Consider the following 20,878-nt stretch of genomic DNA (forward strand, 5'->3'; position numbering starts at 1 on the left):
CTCTACTTTGTGAAAAACCCTGAAGAGGTGACAGATTGGCTAACTTTTTACACAGTCTTTGTACCTTATCTGTGGAACTGAATGCAAGTATGTTCAGTTTCTAGAGTTGGGAAAACAGTAGGGTAGATTACTAGGTGACTTGCTTAGCAGTAACAACAAAGTCCATTTTAAGGCTAAGAACACAGCCAATATTTCTGAAGGCGCTGAATTAAACATCCTCTCTTACATTTCACAAAACAAAAAGAAAACAAAAACAAAACAACCTAAACAGCAACAACACACGCTCACACACAGAGGATACAGTTTTTAGAGAGTGTTCTGGCTGTCGTGGTTTTAAACTTGAAACATACCATGAACTATAAAATACTTTCCAGCTGAATTGAAAACTCCAACTGGGGAAAAATAGACTTTGATATTTTCTTCTTTTTAATTTGATAAATTTGTTTGCATTTTTGTCCATTCCCACTGTCATATCTGAGTTTAGGACAAGGACAGAGCATGATAAGTCCATCACTACAAAGCAAAACAAACAAGCAGAGAGTTGTAAAATTGTTTTTGCTGACTAGAAATGGCTGTTTTAAAGATTTCCGGTATATGATTAACTTAAAAGACTCTTGCTTAAATTGTTAAGAACGAACTTTTTTGGGTCTGCAGCTATATATGTCTGTGGCTAGAGTGAGAAGCACGTAGTAATGGGGGCTATAACTTTTGAAGATCTTCCCACTTCTGCTTCTTTTTCTGTTTTTTTTTTCTAACTTTTGTTCCCTTTACAAGTAAAAACTATTAAATGATACCTCTCTTCTCATCGCTGGAGCAGAAGAGTTGAAGGGCAGGGGCATTTCCGACAATCATTTTGTTAAGAAAACCCAAGGTTAGGAATTAAAACAGTTTTCTTCTCTCAAACAAAGGAAATAGACAAAAGTGTGGGAATTCTGCAACTTCTCCCCAATCAAAAAATTCTTGCCCCAGACGGAACATTAAGAAGTTGAGCTACTGAGAGCATTTAGAGCCTGCAGCCAGGCTTCCATGTTGCTGCCATTAATAGAATGTCTTAAGAAGACAGAGAGATTTTATAATTGAAGATTAAAACATTTGACATGTAAATGTAAAAGTTCATTTCCCCTCTTTGTAAGACACTGAAAATTTTTGCTAAGGGAGAGAAAACCAATTCTCCATTAAAAGAAGATGCACAAATTAAACAAGGAATTACCATTTGCTTCTTTAATTATGGACTTGGAAGGATGAAACTGGCAATGGTATATGGAACCAGACACTTCTCAGATGTAGCTTCACACCTGAGCTGGTTTTTTGCTTTTTGTATTTTAATTATCAGCTGTTTTTTCTGAATTTGCTAGAATTTCCTAGAAAATTAATTTTTGTCCCCATTCGGTTTCTGTAAAAATCACAAAAGACTATTTATTTATTCACCAATTTATATGGTTTAACCTGCAAGTGTCAGGCACTGTGATTAACAGTAAACATAGAGCTAAGTAGCACAGCCTTTGCTTTCAAATTGTACAGGGTCTAATGGAAGAGCGGACAAAATGGTAATTCCTGGGCAGTGTGGGGATCATAAGAGCAAACACTTTCACAGAGTTTATATTCCGTCAGCCACTAATCTAAGTGCTTACATATATTAAGTCATCTAAGCCTCACAACAATCTTATGAGGTAAGTAACATTATTAGTCCACGTTTTCACAAGGGGAAACTGAGAGGCACAGAGAGGTTAAGTTATTTGCCAAAAATCACATAGCTAGTAAATGGTGGAACCAGAATTTAAACCCAGGCAGATAGGTTCAAAGAGTATACTCTTCATTCTGACATGGAGGATATGGCAGCCAACTGAGATTAGGTGGGATTGAGGTGGGCTTTGGATGGGGAAGAGTTAAGGAAAGTTCTTCAGAAGAGATGACATAATGGCCTTAAAAATATTTCCATCTGCCATGCCAAAATGAATGTGCATGGAAACTTAATCAGTATGAAGTCAGAAAGCTGAGAGTAAGGAGATACAGGTCTTCTAGGACAGGGCTCTGTGGAAAAAGGGTCCACACTACCTTAAGATGGCAGTGCTGGAGGGCAGGGTTTCCATAGCTGCTGTCTTACAACCTTAGTGTGCTCTCAGACGATAACAAGCAGTTTGCCAAACAGGGCTCCAGAACCAAATAAATCTGAGAAATCAGTTTAGTTCAAAAAAGGTAAATGGGTTCTTTTACCTCAAATTTGCAAGGCTCTTTAATGTGTTTGTGTACACTGTGAAACTCCAAGAGGGGATTACAATTTCAGCACAAATTCTTTCTTTGTAGAAATCCCTCTGAAGATCTCGCAGGACAAGAAGGTCCCAGAGAATACCGGCTGGGAAATGATGTCTTCCAGGAGGCTGGAACTCTGATACCTGCTCTGCCTCTTGGCTGGATGGTAAGGGAAGCCCTACATTGTGTGGTGGGTGGCAGGCAGTGGGTTTGTTGTTTAATGCCTTTCATTCTGTCAGTGATCAAGCTCCTCTCTAATTACTTGAGCTCCTTGCTCCTTTGGTCCCTCATTTCCTTCCCCCTCAAGGTTGTAGATTCCTGCTTTAGTTCACTGCCAGGAACTGTGAAACCAGACTGTTATTCCAGCAGAAGCTGACTTTTCTGGATTTGGCCTTTGAACATGAGGAACCTGTTAACCTTAACTTTCAAGTTGGCTTAGCTTCTCCTGCTGGATCTCCTAACTAAACCTGCCCTCTCCTTCCTCCTCTCTTCCTTTCTCTTTTGCTCTCTTTTTCCCTCCCTTCTACCCATTCCTCCTTCAACATGTATTATGGATAGTCTATGGATGCCACAGAATTATAGGTTTTATTATAGTCATTCATGACTATGGTTCATATCAAAGTTCTGAACCACCTGGCTGAACTCAGGTTATGTGCCTGCCCTCCAGCTGGTGGGTTGAGGAGACATAGTTATTGTAAGTGGCATATGTGAGGGACCTTTTGAAAGACTAGATAAGTGACATATCCTTCGCGAGTTTTTCAAATGCATATAGATCCTGTTGTGATTAATAAAAAAATTGTGTGAAAATACTTTTGGGATTCATAAAATATATCTTAATTTATACTGAATTAACATTGCTTTTGTCATTATGTATTTTTAAAACAATACATACTGTAAGTATTCTTACCTTGTTAGAGTCTATGGATTTTTTTGAATGTTGAAAGGCGGTCCTTTATATCACCTGAACCTTAGGCTTTGGAGTCGGCCAAATGGGCTCAAATCCCACTTCTGTCATGTATTAGTTGGGTGACTTTGGGCAATTGCTTCACTTTTAAAGCCTTAATTTTTTCTTACCTGAAAATAGGAATCAGCATACCTGCTTTATGGATTTCTATGGAGATTAAATGAAGTAATGAATATAAATCATCTAACAAACTGCACGATTGCTCAATAAATGATTATTGACATTGTCATGAAAAAATTAAGAGGAGAAATAAAATGAGGAGGAGAAAGAGGATGACAAAAAGACATTAGCCATGAGCTAGTCAGAGATAATAGGTGCTGGGGATACAACAAGAGATTAAGACCAGTCTTCTCTGCCATTTTACATTTCCTACCATATCTTTGACTCTTCCAAGATTTAGCACAAACCCATTAACTGAAAGTTTGACCAACATACTGCCAATTGTGCTGACCAATGCTAGGAGACACTCGTTATGTTTTGGCTACCTCTGATCTGAGCCCCCTTCTAATGTTCTTGGATGGAGATTGCTGAGAGATAAGGAGGTGGGTGACACCAATTGTTTAGCGGTGACCTCCAGTGGCAGTGGCAGTATTCAGTAGTGGCAGTACCTGAGATACTCTAACAAGGCTGGTTTTGCAGCATGACCCTATCTGTGCTGGTGGTCACCAGCTTCTTTTGCTCATCTCATCTTGCTTTTGTATCAATTCTGGAAGCTAACAAATAGCCTACCAACGAATTATTCAACTTCAATTATCTAGGGTCAGTTTCTGGTGTTTGCAACCAAGAGAGCTTCCTGGTATACCATGGTGTAGACTCAATCTCATCTGGCTTGTCTTAGATGTTCAGGCTCTAGATCTGATGGCCAAACCAGAAACTTTCTGCAAAGCCGTGTTCATGTCGCAGAGACTTTGTGAAAGACATGCTCTCTTGGTTCTACAGTTTGTCTGCCAGGGCAGGTATGGCAGAAAACCCATCACATCACATTTCTCCTCTGTCTATCCATGTCTGACTGTTTCTAGCTGTCATGGGAGGAGGGCAGTAGAGGAATGACTGTGAAGGATAACTAGGGAAATATACAGCGAATACTTCCTGATGGCTCCGTCTCACTGCTGAGTCATCTCTTTGTAGGGCCACTTCATGCCAGAGATGACAGCAGTTAAACTCATGCATGGGATGGGGGATAATGCTAACTCTCACTATTCTGTCTTCTCCTCCCTCTATACACATATTGTACCCCAAGGATCAGCCCACCACAGTGACCTATGGATGTTCTATCCTCAGCTTACATTGTTGTTTATTTTGGGAAAGGACAAAGCAAGGGTGAGTACTGCTTTAAAATTTTAAGCTCCCTGAAAGTGCTCTAGGGATCCCAGATGCATGCAAAGCACTCTTGTTTTCTTTTTGCATTTCAGATGATAATCATAAGGAAGAGAATTAGGCATATAAAACAAATTACATTGGCAGTGTTTCATTCACATGTGCACCATGGGGCCCAGGCACCCCTAATGAGATGCGACTACAGAGCATTGTGCTTCCTGCAAACAGCCAATTGCTTCTAATATGGCAGCATCTTCCTTGTGTTGCCTGAGAATTAGCCACAGGTGTAGCATTTGACTTCAGGGAGCATCACCCACCCAGGGAAGTGTGGTTAGGTCAACAGCAGGAAGAAGAAGGCGGGAAGAGAAACATAGAGGCAGACATTCAAGACTTCAGAATTTCCTCATAATTTCCGTTAGCTGCTGTTCCTCCAAATACCACAGCCACCCCAAACAAATGCATAATCCAAGAGAAAACAGTGCATCTTTATCTTTCCTACAGAGAATAATTCTGCAGCTGCCACAAGATGCAGGCAATGAATGCTGTATTTTATGAGTGGTTAATAATATTAATGTTCCCAGTGAAAAACAAACATACACTCTACCATGAGTCAAAAACTGTTTGTGGGTTAATTGGAAAACATTACTTAATGTTTTCCTTAATTAGAATTAATTACAAGGCCCTAGTGAAGAAGAAAGTCCATATGTGAGATTCTAAGGCCCCATACTGTGATTAAATTTTCCTAAGAGAGTTTGCCCCATCAGAAGCACCTCTGATAACCAATAGAGTAAGTGTACCTAAATATCTGTGTTCCTTGTGATCATGAATCTTCCAACAGTACTGAGATCAGCACAGGTAAAATTAGCTTATCGGTAAATGAAAAGGAGAAATTTAATACTGGGCCTGAGGGGTACAGAGAAGGGGTGTGATTTCTTGGGCCAACCAGCTTACTAATGGTTGTGAGATCTTGAGTCTCAGTTCCTTCATCTGTAAACTGAAGGAGCTGTACTAGAGTTTCTAATGTTTTTCAAACTCGAACACTCTGGGTTTCTCATTTCCCAGCCCCAAGATTCTTTCTTGAAATTGGTCATTGTGAGACATCAGAATTGAAACAAAAGGCAAACATTTTAAAATAAAGAATGGATCATGATTGGATTTTCAGATTTGCTTAAGAATAGTCAATGTATCTATCTATAGACTGACTTTTAAAGGAGCAAAAAAACAATTCTTGAGCTAAGTCAAGTGCACAGTTCCCTTGAAAACAACCAGTTAGCAACTCATGACTACATATTAGTTTGGATGAATCAAGCTATATTCTGCAAAACCCTATGTGCACATAGACATAACTATCATGTGCTGCAAGAGTTTCTCCAACCATGTTCTGAGGACTAGAAGTGTTCTGTGATCTCTAAGCATCAGTACAGTGGAGAAAAGGGGAGATATGTGGTTAAATAAGCTTTGCAACTGATGATCAAACTTATTCAGGTTTCTTCACAATAAGATCCACTGAGCATTTGTCATGCCATAGGGTTTTGCAACTTTCCTGGGACATACAGTTTGCAGTGTCTGATCTTATTTGACTTCGGGACCCATTTTTATTGGCATGCCAACAATTCATGAAGACCAGTGTTTTGCAGAATTAGTTTGAGAAATAATATGCTATGCAAATTAGAACAGTTTATTTCAATATTTCAGCTGAAAGTCCAAGCAAAACGACTTAGAAGGAAGAACTAGAAAAATGTGAGGAAATGTGGACTTCGATAAATTTCCTTAGTGATAGGATTCAAGCTAATATATGAAAGAATTTGCTATTAAAAATCAGAATAATTGTTAAGTTAGATTAAGTACAATCAAATTATTTTTTTGTAAGTGGCAAATATAAAACCCAATGAAATGTCAAATGAACTTGATTTCTTTAAAGAAGATTTTCTAGTTGTATGATTTAGAGGGCTATGGAAAAGACAGATGATTTATAGTGATTTTATTTTTCTATTTTAATAGCTAGTAAATCAAAATCTACTAACCTAAACAAGGAATCCTATTTTTTGGTGTGCGCTAAGAAAACAGTAGTGGATAAATTTCTAAGTGTCATGAAGGGAATTGTGGGTATAATGTTTTTGTTATTAACATGTGTTGAGTATGATATATTCAAAGAAAATCTGTTCTATTAATGACCATTAAAAAAGGCTTCTTCTATAGAATAAAGATAATCCTTAGTATATAGTTAGCAAGACAATAAATAAAAATGTAAGAATCAAAGTCTTCCAGAATAAGGATATTTCTTATGTGGTTGGTAAATTATTTTTTTCCCAAAGTTGTGAGTTATGTGTGTTCATCAACAGAACAGCTGCCTTAGGAAGAAATCTTAAGGTGAGATATGATTCTGAGCATTTATTTGTTAGAAATACCATACAAAACTGAATTAATTATTTTTAATTTTGGTAAAGTATAATATCTTTGTTTCTCTTTCTTCTTCCCTTTCCCATGTTGCTCAGCACCCATTATCAGTGAAGTCAAAAGATGGTAGGAAGGAAAAAAAAGGAATTAAAAATATCATGGAATAATTTATCAGAAATAGTACTTCCTAAATGCCCTGTAATTTTGCTCTCAAGTAGGACTTTTAAACCTTCAGTGAGTGAATATTTGTCTCCTGAGAAAAGGAGGTTTTCCTTCCTGGGTCAGTCAGAGTTCCCATCTGCCTCACACCAGAACATCCCTCATCATAACTGTGACTGTTATGCTTCTAGTTGAAAAGACACTGGATTTATGCTGTACAGCATGTGCAAATGGGACACCAGACTGTAAAGTTTGATTGATTGGATTCACGGGAGGCCTTCTGAATGTCATATGAGGCATAAAGCTGGTGTTTCCTAGTCCTTCCAGCAAGCTGCTGTGGTGGAGATGACCTGGGCCATGTTGGGTGAGCTGCACTTCTCAACCTCACTCAGCTTAGCTGTGGTGACACAGGTCAGGGGCATCTCAAACTATTTGGGGATGTGCACTAACCACATATGACAAACACCTTTGCCACTGGCTCCTTCTCAGCAATAGATTCTTAACTAGAAACAATGAGAAAACCACCTTTCTACTCCAGAGGAGACTGCAGAGGTGAGACCTGACTTGTATTTCATATTATAATAAAAGGATGGTTACATGCCAGCAGGATATTAAAACCATAAATACTATAAAAGATGAGTTTGCAAACACCATTTTCTGAGAGGAATATTTTCTTCTGCCCTAGGCTAGGTGAGGACCCTCTATTATACAATGCCCTAAATTCTTCTTTTGTGATACTCACTGATATTGTCATAAATTAATCCAAGTTTTGAGGAATTATTTATTTCTTACTAGTCCTCAAATATTGAATGCTAATTCCATAAGTGTACAGACCTCTCTGTCTTTTTCCCCAGCACCCAGGACAAAATTTAACTATAGCCCTGCCCTGTCCTTCCCAATCCTGCCCTGTCTTTTCCTCCCATCTTCACCCCTCCCTTCTCTTCAATAATAATTTAGTCCTAATGCCATTAAGTAGGGGCAGAACAGGGTAAGGGTCCATGATGGAAAGGTATGGGAGTGTGGAGGTCTAGACCTGGGTGTCAGAGCCCCAACAGGGCATCCATGTCCTCCTACAACCAAAAGACCAGCTCATTCAACTTGTGTCCCAGGAAGCTCTTGGCCTACTCAGCCACTTTGGGAATGGGAGAGAGAGCCATCAGATTATGAGTGAAATTAGATAAAACATCTGTTAGACTGATTTTTTGTTTCACCAGTTCTTGTGGCATTGCAGAAACAAATTACTAGTTAATTTAGTTTGATGGCCAGTTGTGTCTGTGCTAATTAAATTTTTGGCTGGATGATTGGGAGTCATAAAAAGATATGTGTATTTGTGTGTGTGTGTGTGTGTGTGTGTGTGATATTAGAAAGATCACAACCTTTGAAATCAGACAGATTCTTCTTTAAACCTTGGTTTCCTCATTCATAAAATGGTATTGATGATAAATTTTCCTGTGGAGTTATGGTGATTATATAAAATAAGCTGTCCATATTCATTCATTACAGACTCTTGACATAAGATGCTCAAAGACAAGGAAGCTTCATAATTTTTTTGTGCTATAGTCACCCTTGGCATTCTTGTGAAGTCAATGGATTCCTTCTCAAAAGAGTGTTTTAAGAATGCATCAATACTGCCATTTGCGACAACATGGATGGACCTCGAAAAAATCATGTTAAGGAAAATAAGCCAGAGAGGAAAAGTTGAAAACCACATATCACTTATATGTGGGATATAATTCTAAAAGCAACAAATGAACAGGACAAACAAACATAGATTCATAGACATGGACAATAGACTAATGGTTACCAGAGGGTAGGGTGGAGGGTGGAAGGTGGAGGTAGATGGGGCAAAAGGGGCCAAATATGTGGTGACAGAAAGAAATCTAACTATGGGAGAGGAACACAAAATGCAATATATATATTTGGGAATGGGAGAGAGAGCCATCAGATTATGAGTGAAATTAGATAAAACATCTGTATGTGTATATATATATATATATATATATATATATATATATATATATATACACACACACACACACCCCTTATTGTTAAATTGTATACCTGAAACTTACTGGATTTTGTTAACCAATGTCACTCCCCCCCAAAAAAAATTAAAATAAATTAAAAAAAAAGAATGCATCAAAAATACATGGGATTAAAAAGGAAGCTAATTATATTGAACTATGGTTATTAGCCACAGCAATCAGACTAGAAAAAGAAACAAAAGGCATCCAAATTAGAAAGAAGTAAAACTGTCATTATTTGCAGATGACATTATACTATATATAGAGAATCTTAAAGATTCCATCAAAAAACTGTTACAATTGATAAATGAATTCAGTAAAGTAGCAAGATACAAAATTAAAATTCAGAAATCAGTTGCATTTTTCTACATTCATAATAAACTATCAGAAATTTAAAAAACAATCCCACTTACAATGGCATCAAAAACAATAAAATATTTAGGAATAAATTTAACCAAGGAGGTAAAAAACATATATTCAGAAAATTATAAGTCACTGAAGAGAGAGATTGAAGAAGATACAAATAAATGAAAGCATATACTGTGCTCACGGATAGGAAGAATCAATAAAGTTAAAATGGCCATACCACCCAAAGCAATCTACAGATTCAATATAATCCCTATCAAAATACCAATGACATTTTTCATAGAACTAGAACAAATAACTCAAAAATTTATTTGGAACCATAAAAGACCCTGAAAAGCCACAGCATCTTGAGAAAGAAGAAGAAAGTTAGAGGTATCACACTACCTGATATCAAACTATACTACAAGGCAATAGTAATAAAAATGGCAGGGTATTTGCATAAAAACAGACACAAAGATCAATGGAACAGAATAGAGAACCCAGAAATAAATCCATGCCTATATGCTTATTTAATCTATGACAAAGGAGGCAAGAATATACAGTGGGGTAAAGCAATCTATTCGATAAATGGTGTTGGGGGAAAACTGGACAGATTCATGGGGGGAGGGAACTACTGGACCACCTTCTTACACCGTATACAAGAATAGACTCAAAATGGATTAAAGACTTAAATGTAAGACTCGAAACCATAAAACTCCTAGAAGAAAACATAGGCAGTAAATTGTCTGACATTGGTCTTAGTAATATTTTTTTATCTAATATATCTTCTCAGGCAAGGGAAACAAAAGAAAAAATAAACAAATGGCACTACATCACACTAAAATGTTTTTGCACAGCAAAGGAAACCATCGACAAAATGAAAAGACAACCTACTGAATGGGAGAAGATATTTGCCTATGATGTGTCTAATAAGAGATTAATACCCAAAATTTATAAAGAACTCCTACAACTCTACACCAAAAAACAAACTATTCAATTAAAAAATGGGCAGAGGATCTAAATAGGCATTTCTCCACGGAGAACATACAGATGGCCGATAGACATATGAAAAGATGTTCAACATCACTAATTATCAGGAAAATGCAAAATGAAGCCACCATGAGATATTACCTCACACCTGTTAGTTGGCTATCACCAATAAATCAAAAAACAAGTATTGATGAGGATGTGGAGAAAAGCAACCCTCATGCGCTGTGGTATGATTACAAATTGATATAGCCACTATGCAAAACGGTTTAGAGGTTCCTCAAAAAATTAAAAATAGAACTATCTTATGATCCAACAATTTCTCTTTTGAGTATGTATCTGAAGAAACTCAAAACACTAATTTGAAAAGATATAGTCACCCTTATATTCATTGAAGCATTATTTACAATAACCAAGATACGGAGGCAACCTAAGTGTCTATTAATAGACGAATGGATAAAGAAGAGATGATACATATATACAATGGAATATTACTGAGCCATTAAAAATTAAATCTTACTGTTTGTGAAAACATGTATGGACCTAAAGGGTTCTATATTAAGTGAAATAAATCAGATAGAGAAAGACAACTGTCATATGATAATGTGAAATCTAAAGAACAAAATAAATAAACAAATAAAATGAAAACAGATTTATAGATACAGAGATCAAACTGGTGATTGCCAGATGGGAGGGAGTAGGGAGTCTGGATGAAAAAGGGGATAAGAAGTACAAATTGGTAGTTACAAAATGGTCCCAGGGGTGTAAAGTACAGAATAGGAAATATAGTCAATAATATCGTCATAACCATGTATAGTGCCAGGTGGGTACTAGATTAATCAGGGGGATCAACTTTGTAAATTATATAAATGTCTAACCACTATGCTGGACACCTGAAAGTAATATAAAATAATATTGAATGTCAACTCAAATTGAAAAAATAAAAATTAAAAAAGGAAGAAATATGGTTATCAAAATTTTGGTAAACACATCTTTGATATAGTAATTTATATGTTTTATTGATATATTCAACAGCAAGGTCTAGTGATAAGTGTAATAACTACCATAATTTTGAAGCATAGATGAGCATAAATGGTATATTGAGATATTCTGAACAATAATAATGATACAAATGAATCTATGACATTTATTGGTGACAAAGATATAGCTACTACTAATAAAACTATGGCCTGTTTCCTACATTCATAAACAAAGAAAATGCTTAATTTTAGTTAGAGATTTGTGATTGTAAAAATGCCAACTTTCTGCCATCTAAGTTCACAGACCTTTAAATTCTATCTTCTAATTCTTCCATGGAGCCCTGCTTTAAACCCTACTCTAAGATAACATAGACTATACAAATCTTCCTATGCCTCTCACTTTCTCTGAAAGTTAGTAAACAGAGCCTCTATATGACAGCTGTGGAACTTTCTGCCCTCCTTCACCTGGGGATGCTTATGGCCATTTAAATCCCATTCTGTCTTATATTTGATGTGACAGGGCATGACCTAGAGGAGCCTGTGTGTGCTTAGACATGGAGACACCTTCGAAATGTCTAAAATACATTTCTTCCGCTCGCTTATCGAGGATATGTGTGTGAACCCAGTATCCTTTACGCTTCTAAATTCTTGTACTGACCATGCTGGCCAGGCTTGCTTCTGAGGAAACTAATGTAGCCATAGCCTGCAGCAAGCTATTTGTCCTCCGAACTTTATAAACACTCCTGCAGTTAAGGCATCTGTTTCTTCATGTTAATTTCACAGGCTCCAGTCCTTCCAGCCCAGGAGAGTTTTGACCCATGGGTAGGTGAGGCCTGAGAAGCAGGTAGCATGAGAGCTAGGCTGGGAAAGAAAGACTTGTCACAGGCCCCACCAAAAAAGCAGACGGAAATGCAAGGAAAGCATCATTTCTTGACCTCCTTTGGAGGTTTGGGAGAAAAGAAAACTGTGAGGACCTGAAATGAGAACAGGGATGATTGTGCCTCTGCTCAGGTTGCAGAAACAAATTGGAGAAATGAAGAATTCAGAAAGAAAATAAAAGCCCAATTTCTATATGGGGAAAAAAATAAGATACAAAAGTTAGAATAACATCTCTTCTTGCTTTTATCATTAAGGATAAATAATTTGTGTGGCTTTTTCTGCTTGGAAACTGGCCCTCACTTCAGCTGGGAAGAAATCATTAAGAAACAACACAGATCTTGCAACTCTATGGTTACTACCGTTGTTATCATGTCCATTCCTGTGTCCACTTGCTGAGCTTTTCACAAACTCTCTCATGCTTCTTTTGGGGGTGAAGTGTGGAGGAAACTAGGTCTCTTGGAAAACGAAAGAGAGAGGATGTGTAATTTTGTACTGGGTTTTGAGATGAGCTGGAAATCACCAATGAGATGCCTGAGCAAGGACTCCCTGAGTGGCTCCTTGATGTATTATATTAACAATAGAAATTGTCCACTGAGAGAGCAGAGGTAGCTGTTTGCAGGTAGAAGAGGAAAAAGATGGTGTGCTAAACAGCTTCGTTATCTGTCCAAGGAAATGATTTTACCCTTAAGGTACCAAGAGTTAGTAGAAGTTCAAGTCTCCTAGTTTGAAGAGGGCAGAAGAATGAGAGAATGATTCATTAAAAAAACAGGTGGACCCTGAAATGAATAAATGAGTAATAATAAATCCATCACCTTTCTTGACAGAAAAGGAATTATGCTAAATGCTTAGGACCAGCAGTACAGTCCCTATCAGGCTAGTATTCTTATATTTTTGCTTTGGATCAAAATGTATGACTGATTTTTGCTATGCAATGTAGTCAAATTTCAGGTCTTTGGAAATGTCAGTGTGTCTATCTGTGAGATAAACTTTCCCTAACAAGAAGTTACAGCTACATTGGGTCAAAGACAGTGTGGACCTTCTGTGATAGAGGAATAGAGAGGAGATTCTGTATTCCTGACACTGGGACCTTGCCTCTGCTTTAAATAATGCTGTCTTTTCTGTAGACGAAAGTCCTACTTCCTCACTGTAGAACATTAAATAAAAGAAAAAGAGAGAAAGGAAAATTTAGCCTACAGTGTTATCATCCAGAACTTCTTTATTTTTTTTTCTTTTCTTGGTTTCAATTTCATTTGTAAAATGATAGTTTGGGCTAGATTGATTCAATAAGTATTTGTTAAAGGGGAGGAAATCTGAAGGAAGCCAAGCCTTTGGCTCCAAGTTGCTCACTATTTAATGGATCACACAATATTGTCAGTTAGTTCCTGGCTTGTCCTCACCCATTGGACCATGAGCAACCTGATTGCCTCTAGCTGTTAGACCCTCCTGTGTGGTGTCCTCTTACCCCTTTGAATGGTCCTTTCTTATCACAACTGCTAGTTCCTCAAGTTGAGTATTATTTTTTTCAATGATTATTCTTTTAACCAACAGTTTTGAATCATTGCTTTGAATCAGGCCCAATGACAGACATTTAACATACATTATTTCATTTTGCTCTATTCATTTTTATATTGTTAGAGTGAAGCCAGTACCTGGCACACAGAGAGTTGGGTAAGTAAAAGGGATTTTGGAAGGAATGTGAGCATTGGAGTTAGACTGTATTTGGATTCCACCTCTTCTGTCTAGCTATGTGACCTTAGGCCAGGGTATTAACCTCTCGAGACCTCAATGACCTCATTTGTAAAATGAGTGTAATAAAATCTTCTATAGAGGCTTGTGATGAAGATGAAATGATACAATATACAGAAAATTTTGGAACATACTATGTGTTCCATATATAGAGAATGAATTAATAAATGAGTGAAGAAAGAATGAATGACTGATTAGAGTCCAAGAAACCAATTGAAGGGTTACTGTTATTCAAGTGTGAAAAAAGAGGATGAGTCAAGACTCTATCTTTGGGTCCCAGGGCCCTCATTCTTGCCCTTCAAATCTGGTCTCCAGAAAGGTCCTAACATGAACCATTAAAGTTTAAGTGTGAGTTTAAGTTGAAATACTCCTTTTCTGAGCCTGAAACATTTGCATTTAAAATCAAATTTCTACTCATCTGGTTCAAGCAATGTTTTGTATAATTTCAGAGGGTTCACAGTTTCTTCTGTAGCCCATCTGTGAACTCTGTGCCACCTATAAGAATCCCTTATGTCTCAACAAGTATTGATTGGGAGGTCATAGAGAAGTAGATAAGAAATTTTGAGGGATAGGATACATTTTAATTGGAAGCAAATCAGGATACAATTTTAGTAATTTAGGCATGAGGCAATAATTGCCTGAATTCTGGTGGTGTCAGTGTGAGTGGAAAGGAAAAATAGATTCCAGAGACCTAAAATGGTGAGAATTGAGCATCATAAGAAGAGAAAGAACAACTCAGAGAGGCTCCAAGCTTTGAACCTGAGCAGCAGAAGTAATGACACTTTTTTGAGAGCCATAAGTCAGCAGAGAGGGGAGCTGGCTCTCTGGGGAACAGATGACAAATTTTGTTTTAGACATAGTGAATTTGGTGTGGTTGAAAAGCAGCCAAGGTAAAGGGATTTCTGCCAGACAGTTGGAGATGCAGAATCCTGCAGAAAAACGGTTCCCTCCAGCACTGACATTGTGATTCTATAACAATTAGGGAAAAGAAATGGGGCAGAGCTTTGATTTGGGGGTCTTTACCTTAGATATAAGGCTGAAGGGTCAGGAAGGTGGATAAATTGCCTGAGGAAAACAATGTAGAAAAAAATGGTTCAGGACCAAGTACTGAATTTTGAAATAAGCCCATATTTACGGGCTAGGATAAAAGGAGGAGGAGAGAGAGAGAGTGAGAGAGAGAGCGAGAGACAGACAGAGAGAGAGAGAGAGAGAGAGAGAGAGAGAGAGAGAATGTTAAATAGGAGAATCTCAGCAGAGAATGGACTACCCAGTTGAGAAAAGAATGTGGACATAGGCACATCTCAAAAGACTTAGACAGATGGAGATTGATAGAAAGGCCTTTATTCCTGCTGATGCTGAGAAAGCATTTGAATAAGACAAGAGCTGAAGTCTAGCCCAGGAGGAGAGCAGGCAGCACAGGGAATTCTGAGTTTGTCTGAGTTTCAGTCTAGATGACTGAGAAAATCACTGAAGTGTCTAACAGTGTATTAGTGATCAGACTATGTTTTCTCCATCTGACAGATGGGAGCCTCAGAATTTAAGTCCAATTTATAGGAAATTTTAAAAAGTTACAATTTTATATACTTGAGTTGGTGACTATGAATTTTTTTTCTGACTGAACCAGAATAGCTAGAAGGCACAAAGGCATTTATTGTCTTCTCTCCTGACAGATATATTGATAAAGCACTCCCCCGTTATCTGATTTGATTCTCCTCATGAGGCAGGTAAGGTAAGGCAGGTATTATGGTTTCCATTTTGTAGATGGAGAAACGGAGGCTCAGAGAGATAAAGGAATATTGCCAAAGCCACAGGATTTGTGAGCAGCTATGCAAGAACCACAACCCAAGGCTTAGGCCTCCTGTTTCAGTACCTCTTTCTTCTATACCAGAACTTCTTCCAAGGATAAGCACAGAGGTTCTCATAATCCCCTTCAGCTTCGGAGTCTGTTTGGGTTTAAATCTTCCAAGTTATATAACCCAAGTTAGAGAATCGAATGAATCCTTTGGATTAATGTGCTACTAATTCCTCTTGTCAATTTTAGTGCACACTTTGGAAAAGGGACAATTCAAAGATAATTTTGAATCATGGGCCTTTTATCATCCTTCAAAATACAGGATAATGTGGCGGCCAAAATCTTTCAACTCACTGTACGAAGTTGGGAAAGTTCTCTTCCACTTGTAAAATGATGTAGAGAGGCTGAGAAAATTAAGGAAGATCATTTGTATAAAGTATCTGGCTGTCTGACCTTCCTGTTTTAAGTGCACAACACCTGGTGGCCACCATCACCAAGATAAGCAGAATCCTGTAGAGGGCGGCCCAAATGGCTGCTCTATTTCAAGATCCTCAAAACTATCAGGGATACTTAGTTGCTCAGGTATGATCAACTGTGGCCTGGGGCTTGGCTCTCCTTTTACCCCTTCTGCAGTCTTGAGGAAAAAACAATCAGGGCAAAATGGGGGAGATGGATACAAAAGTGAAGCTTGAGAAAGTTAACTGACTGGATCTAATGGAGAGACTTGCCTCACAAAAGGATTATTCTGAAGAAATCTGTTACTATCTCCTCAGAAAGGAAATTACCAGTGAAACTTGGAAGTTACACCCCTTTAGACTAGCCCTTTCTGAGTAGTGACTATATTTCTGACCCTGTGTGCAAGGTCACAGAACACAGGGAGGCCCACAAAAAGATAAAGAAGAAACCTGGATGCTGACAGCCAGGTCAGTGGGTAGAAAGCTGCTCTAGCCCCGGAGAAATAGGCCAGATTTCTGAGGACATTCTACTAACTAAATTCAGGCATACAGAGAAGGAAGTAGAAGGGAGAGATGTGTGGGAGGAGAGAAAAAGTGTGGAGGAGTATAAGAGGCAGGGAAAGGTAGTAAGATTTCCATCAGCTTTAGATAAAATATAACAGATTTCCCTTCATGATCCTAAATCTGAGTCTCGAAGGCAATCTTCAAAAAATGAGTTTGGATTAGTTTGAGTAAAGCAAAGGGTGACCTTCTAAGGTGATACACCCAGAAATGAGTTAGTTCTGAAAATTCTGTCAAGGTAATAATATAGTTGTATATAATAATAATAATAGTTAATACTTATTACATGCTGGCCATTGTTCGAAGGAGTTTATTTATATATTTCATCAACTATCACAACAATCCTGTGAAATAGAAGTATGATTACTATCACTACTTTGCAGATTAGACAACTGAGGGATGCATTTACTTGCCCAAGGTCCTAGAGCCACATTGGTGTCATGATCCAAAAGGGAAAACACTCTTCCAGAGTCCATGCTCCTAATCACTCTACTTCACTCTTAAGGGTTTACTTTTCAGAGTGCCAGTACTGACCTACCGGATCAAGAGCTCCTTGGGGTAGAGCCAGCCATTCACATGCTGGCTCCACAAGAGACTCTGATATGAACCAAAGGATGAGCAGCATCATAAACCATGAAAACTAATTCTACACTTAGCCAGGGGAGAATATGTAGAATTTTCCAGGGAAGTGATAAATGCCTTATAAGTCCCTGATTTCTAGGACAGAGAAGACTCCACCCTCACCTTCTCCTTCTGTAGGACAAAGAATATACCTTTGTTCATTTATTCATTAATTTCTTCAACAAAATGTTACTGGAAGCTTACTATGTGCCAGGTGCTTTTCTAGATACCGAGGAACATGGAGCTTACTTTATGGGAAGGAGACAGACAATAAGCAAGTAAATATATAGCATGCAAAGTAGTGATAGTGCTATAAAAATAATAATGCAGATAAAAGGATAGATGGTGGGGTGAGATGGAATGGACAAAATACAGATAACTTTAGATAGTGGGTTTTGGGAAGACCTCTCTGATAAAGTGACATTTGAGCAGAGAAGTGAATGAAGTCAGGAAGGAAGAAAAGTTAATATAGGGGGAAAAAATTCTAGGTAGAGAAAATAGTAAGTCAAAGGACCTGAGGTGGGAGCAGCTTGGCATGTTTAAGGAACACCAAGAAAATCAGAGCAACTGGAGCCCAATAGTGATAGGAAAATTGTTAGGAGATGAGGTTCTAGAGGAAACCAAGGCAGGATCATGCAGGGCTTTGAAGGTCTAGATATAGATTTATATTTTATTGTTTGTGAGATGGGACGAGTTGAGGAGGTTTTGAGTAGAGAAAACATGATCTGACTTGCCTTTTTAAATGATCGGTTTAAAAGAGAATAGAACAATAGGCCAAGGATGGAAGCTATTGCACTAATCCAAGTAGATGAGAGATGATGGGGGCTTGGGTCAGGGTGGTAGCAGTGGAGGTGGAGAGATGTGCTTGATTACGCATATTTTTTTTTATATTTCCTTGTAGATGATATTTAAAGCTGTGGGACTGGATGAGCTACCTAGGAAAGTACATATAGCTACGGTAGGCAAGAAACTCAAAGAGTGCTCTGGGACACTGTAAAGTTTAAGATAGGGAGAAGTAAAGGGAATTCAGGGAGGAGCCAGAGAAAAAGAGGCCAATGAATGAGGGGAGAGATATGTCAAAAGCTGCTGAGAGGCTGATCCAGGTGAGATGGAGTATGGATCACTGTGTTTGACAATATAGAAGTTACTAGTGACCTGGAGGAGCATAATTTCAGTGGAGTGGGTAAGGCTGGAAGCCTGATTGGAAAGGGGTCCAGAAAGACTAGGAGAAGAGAACATGGAGATGGCAAGCTTAGATTTATTTCATTCTAATTTAACTATAACATAAACAGAAAATGGAGCGGTACTTGGTGGTACAGTGGGGATGGGGTCGAGAGATTGTTTAAGGTAAGCCAAGTTCAGAATGTTTATATACAGATGGGGCTACCCAGTGGTGAGTGGATATTGATGCTTGCAGAAGGAGCATCTTTGAGGAGAAGAGAGCTGATGGGATTCCAGGGCACAAGGGGAGGAGTTTGGCTAACAGACTTATAGGCAGATGCTGCACAAGGCAATGTGGAGCAGAGTGTAGAGATGCAGAATGGCAGGGATAGTTGGTGCTAGGCTCATGTGGAATTTCACTGCTGATGACAAATTTTCTCAGTAAATAAAAAGGAAGGCTGTGAGCGGAAAGCAAGGAGAAAGTCTTGTACCTTACTCTATTGTATTGAAAAGCCAAGAATTTTAATTTGAAAATTGTCCTTGCAGGTTTTTCTTTTAGAAACATTAGTAATTGCTATAAAATATTTAGAGAACTTTTCAAGAAAAATTTTTTTGGAGAGTCAGCAATTTCAGACATGCATACTGTTTGGGGATATTCTCTTCATAATCAAAACTCCATGCAGTCGGTGTGGTGGTTGAGAATTGAACGATCTTGGCTGCAGAGGTCTTCCCAGAAGAGTGAGGGGTCCAAGCCCCACACTGGGCTCCCCAGCTCAGGGTTCCACTGCCAGGAAGAGAAGTCCCCACAACTTCTGACTGTGAAAACCAAGGAAATTTTGCCTGAGTGAGACGGAGTGCTGAGGGAGTCACAGACTTTCCTTTTAAGGGGTTCATAGGCAGACTTACTAGCTCTGAGTTCCAGCTCTGGGGCAGCAGCTCAAAAGGCAGCAGGGACATAAATGGAGGAACTGAGTTTTCTGGCTCCAGGGCGAGGGCTGGGTGAGGTGGGGGGAGGGCAGCTTTCTCCCAGACAGAAGTAATGGCAGAGGGCATAGTTCCATTGTTGATCCCTCCCCTCTTCTGGCTCTTAGACCCAAGAGGGTGCCATATCTGAGTCTCCATCAACATAGCTAACATTGGTTGCCCACCCCTAGTGATTCCCTGAGACTCTGTCCCTCCCAAGGTGTGAGCCCACCCAAGCCACTTTCAGTGGATTTTCCATACAAATGGCCCGTCGTGGCATATGCTGAGTACTTTCGTAAAATCTTTCAAAGGTTCACAAAACCTAAATAAGCAGCATCTGGCCTTAATGTGCCCTGTACCTCTTATTGAGCAGCCCCAAGCCTGGGACTAATAGCAGCCAGCCTTGGTTTGCAGCTTGGCCTCTTAATGTACTTCCAAGCCCACTGTGAGTGGAGGCCATCTGCAGATTACTTGGTAGCTCATTCCAGACGGCCTTGGGCAAGACACAGGTTATGGCTGAACATGGCCAGTGGCGGGGCACCTCCCAGGGACCCTGGCCTGCACGCTCTGGGGCTGGCCTCAGTCTGAGCCTGAGCACCACGCAGGGTCACATCTGAGGACAACACACCCAAAAGGCTGACACGGCAGGCACCAGAGCCCTGCTAAAGCAAATCCTTCTGTATAGGGTCAGCCCCTGAACAACAACTCCTCCACTGCAGTCATGGCCAGTCATCACAATCAATCGACCCAAGGGTCAATCCCTCCCACTGATGTTCAAACAGCAACGAAATCTCAACTACAACAGGAGGGCAGGCGCAACCCATATGAGGAACATGCCTGGAGCTCCCAGCTCAGGTGACCAGGGAACACTGTGCCACAAAGACCCAAAGCATACCTACTACATAAAGCCACTCTACTAAGACTGGGAGACATAGCAGCCCTAACTTATACTTAGAAACAAACACAGGGAGGTAGTCAAAATGGGAAGACAAAATGAAAGAACAGAACAAAGCTCCAGAAAAAGAATTAAGCAAAATGGAGACAAGCAATCTACCAGATGCAGAGTTCAAAATTTTTATTATAAAATTGCGCAATGAACTTAGGGGAAGACTAAAGGAACTCAGTGAGAATTTAACAGAGAGATAGTAAAAACAGAGTACTGGGCCCTGCTCCTAAAGTTTCTGACTCAGTAGGTCTGGGGTGGGGCCTGAGAATTTGCATTTCTGACATGTTTCCATGTGATGCTGCTGCTGCCAGCCTGGGGGCCACACTTTGAG

This window comes from Pteropus vampyrus, unplaced genomic scaffold, assembly GCF_000151845.1.
Source record: "Pteropus vampyrus isolate Shadow unplaced genomic scaffold, Pvam_2.0 Scaffold582, whole genome shotgun sequence".
NCBI classification, from domain to species: Eukaryota; Metazoa; Chordata; class Mammalia; order Chiroptera; family Pteropodidae; genus Pteropus; species Pteropus vampyrus.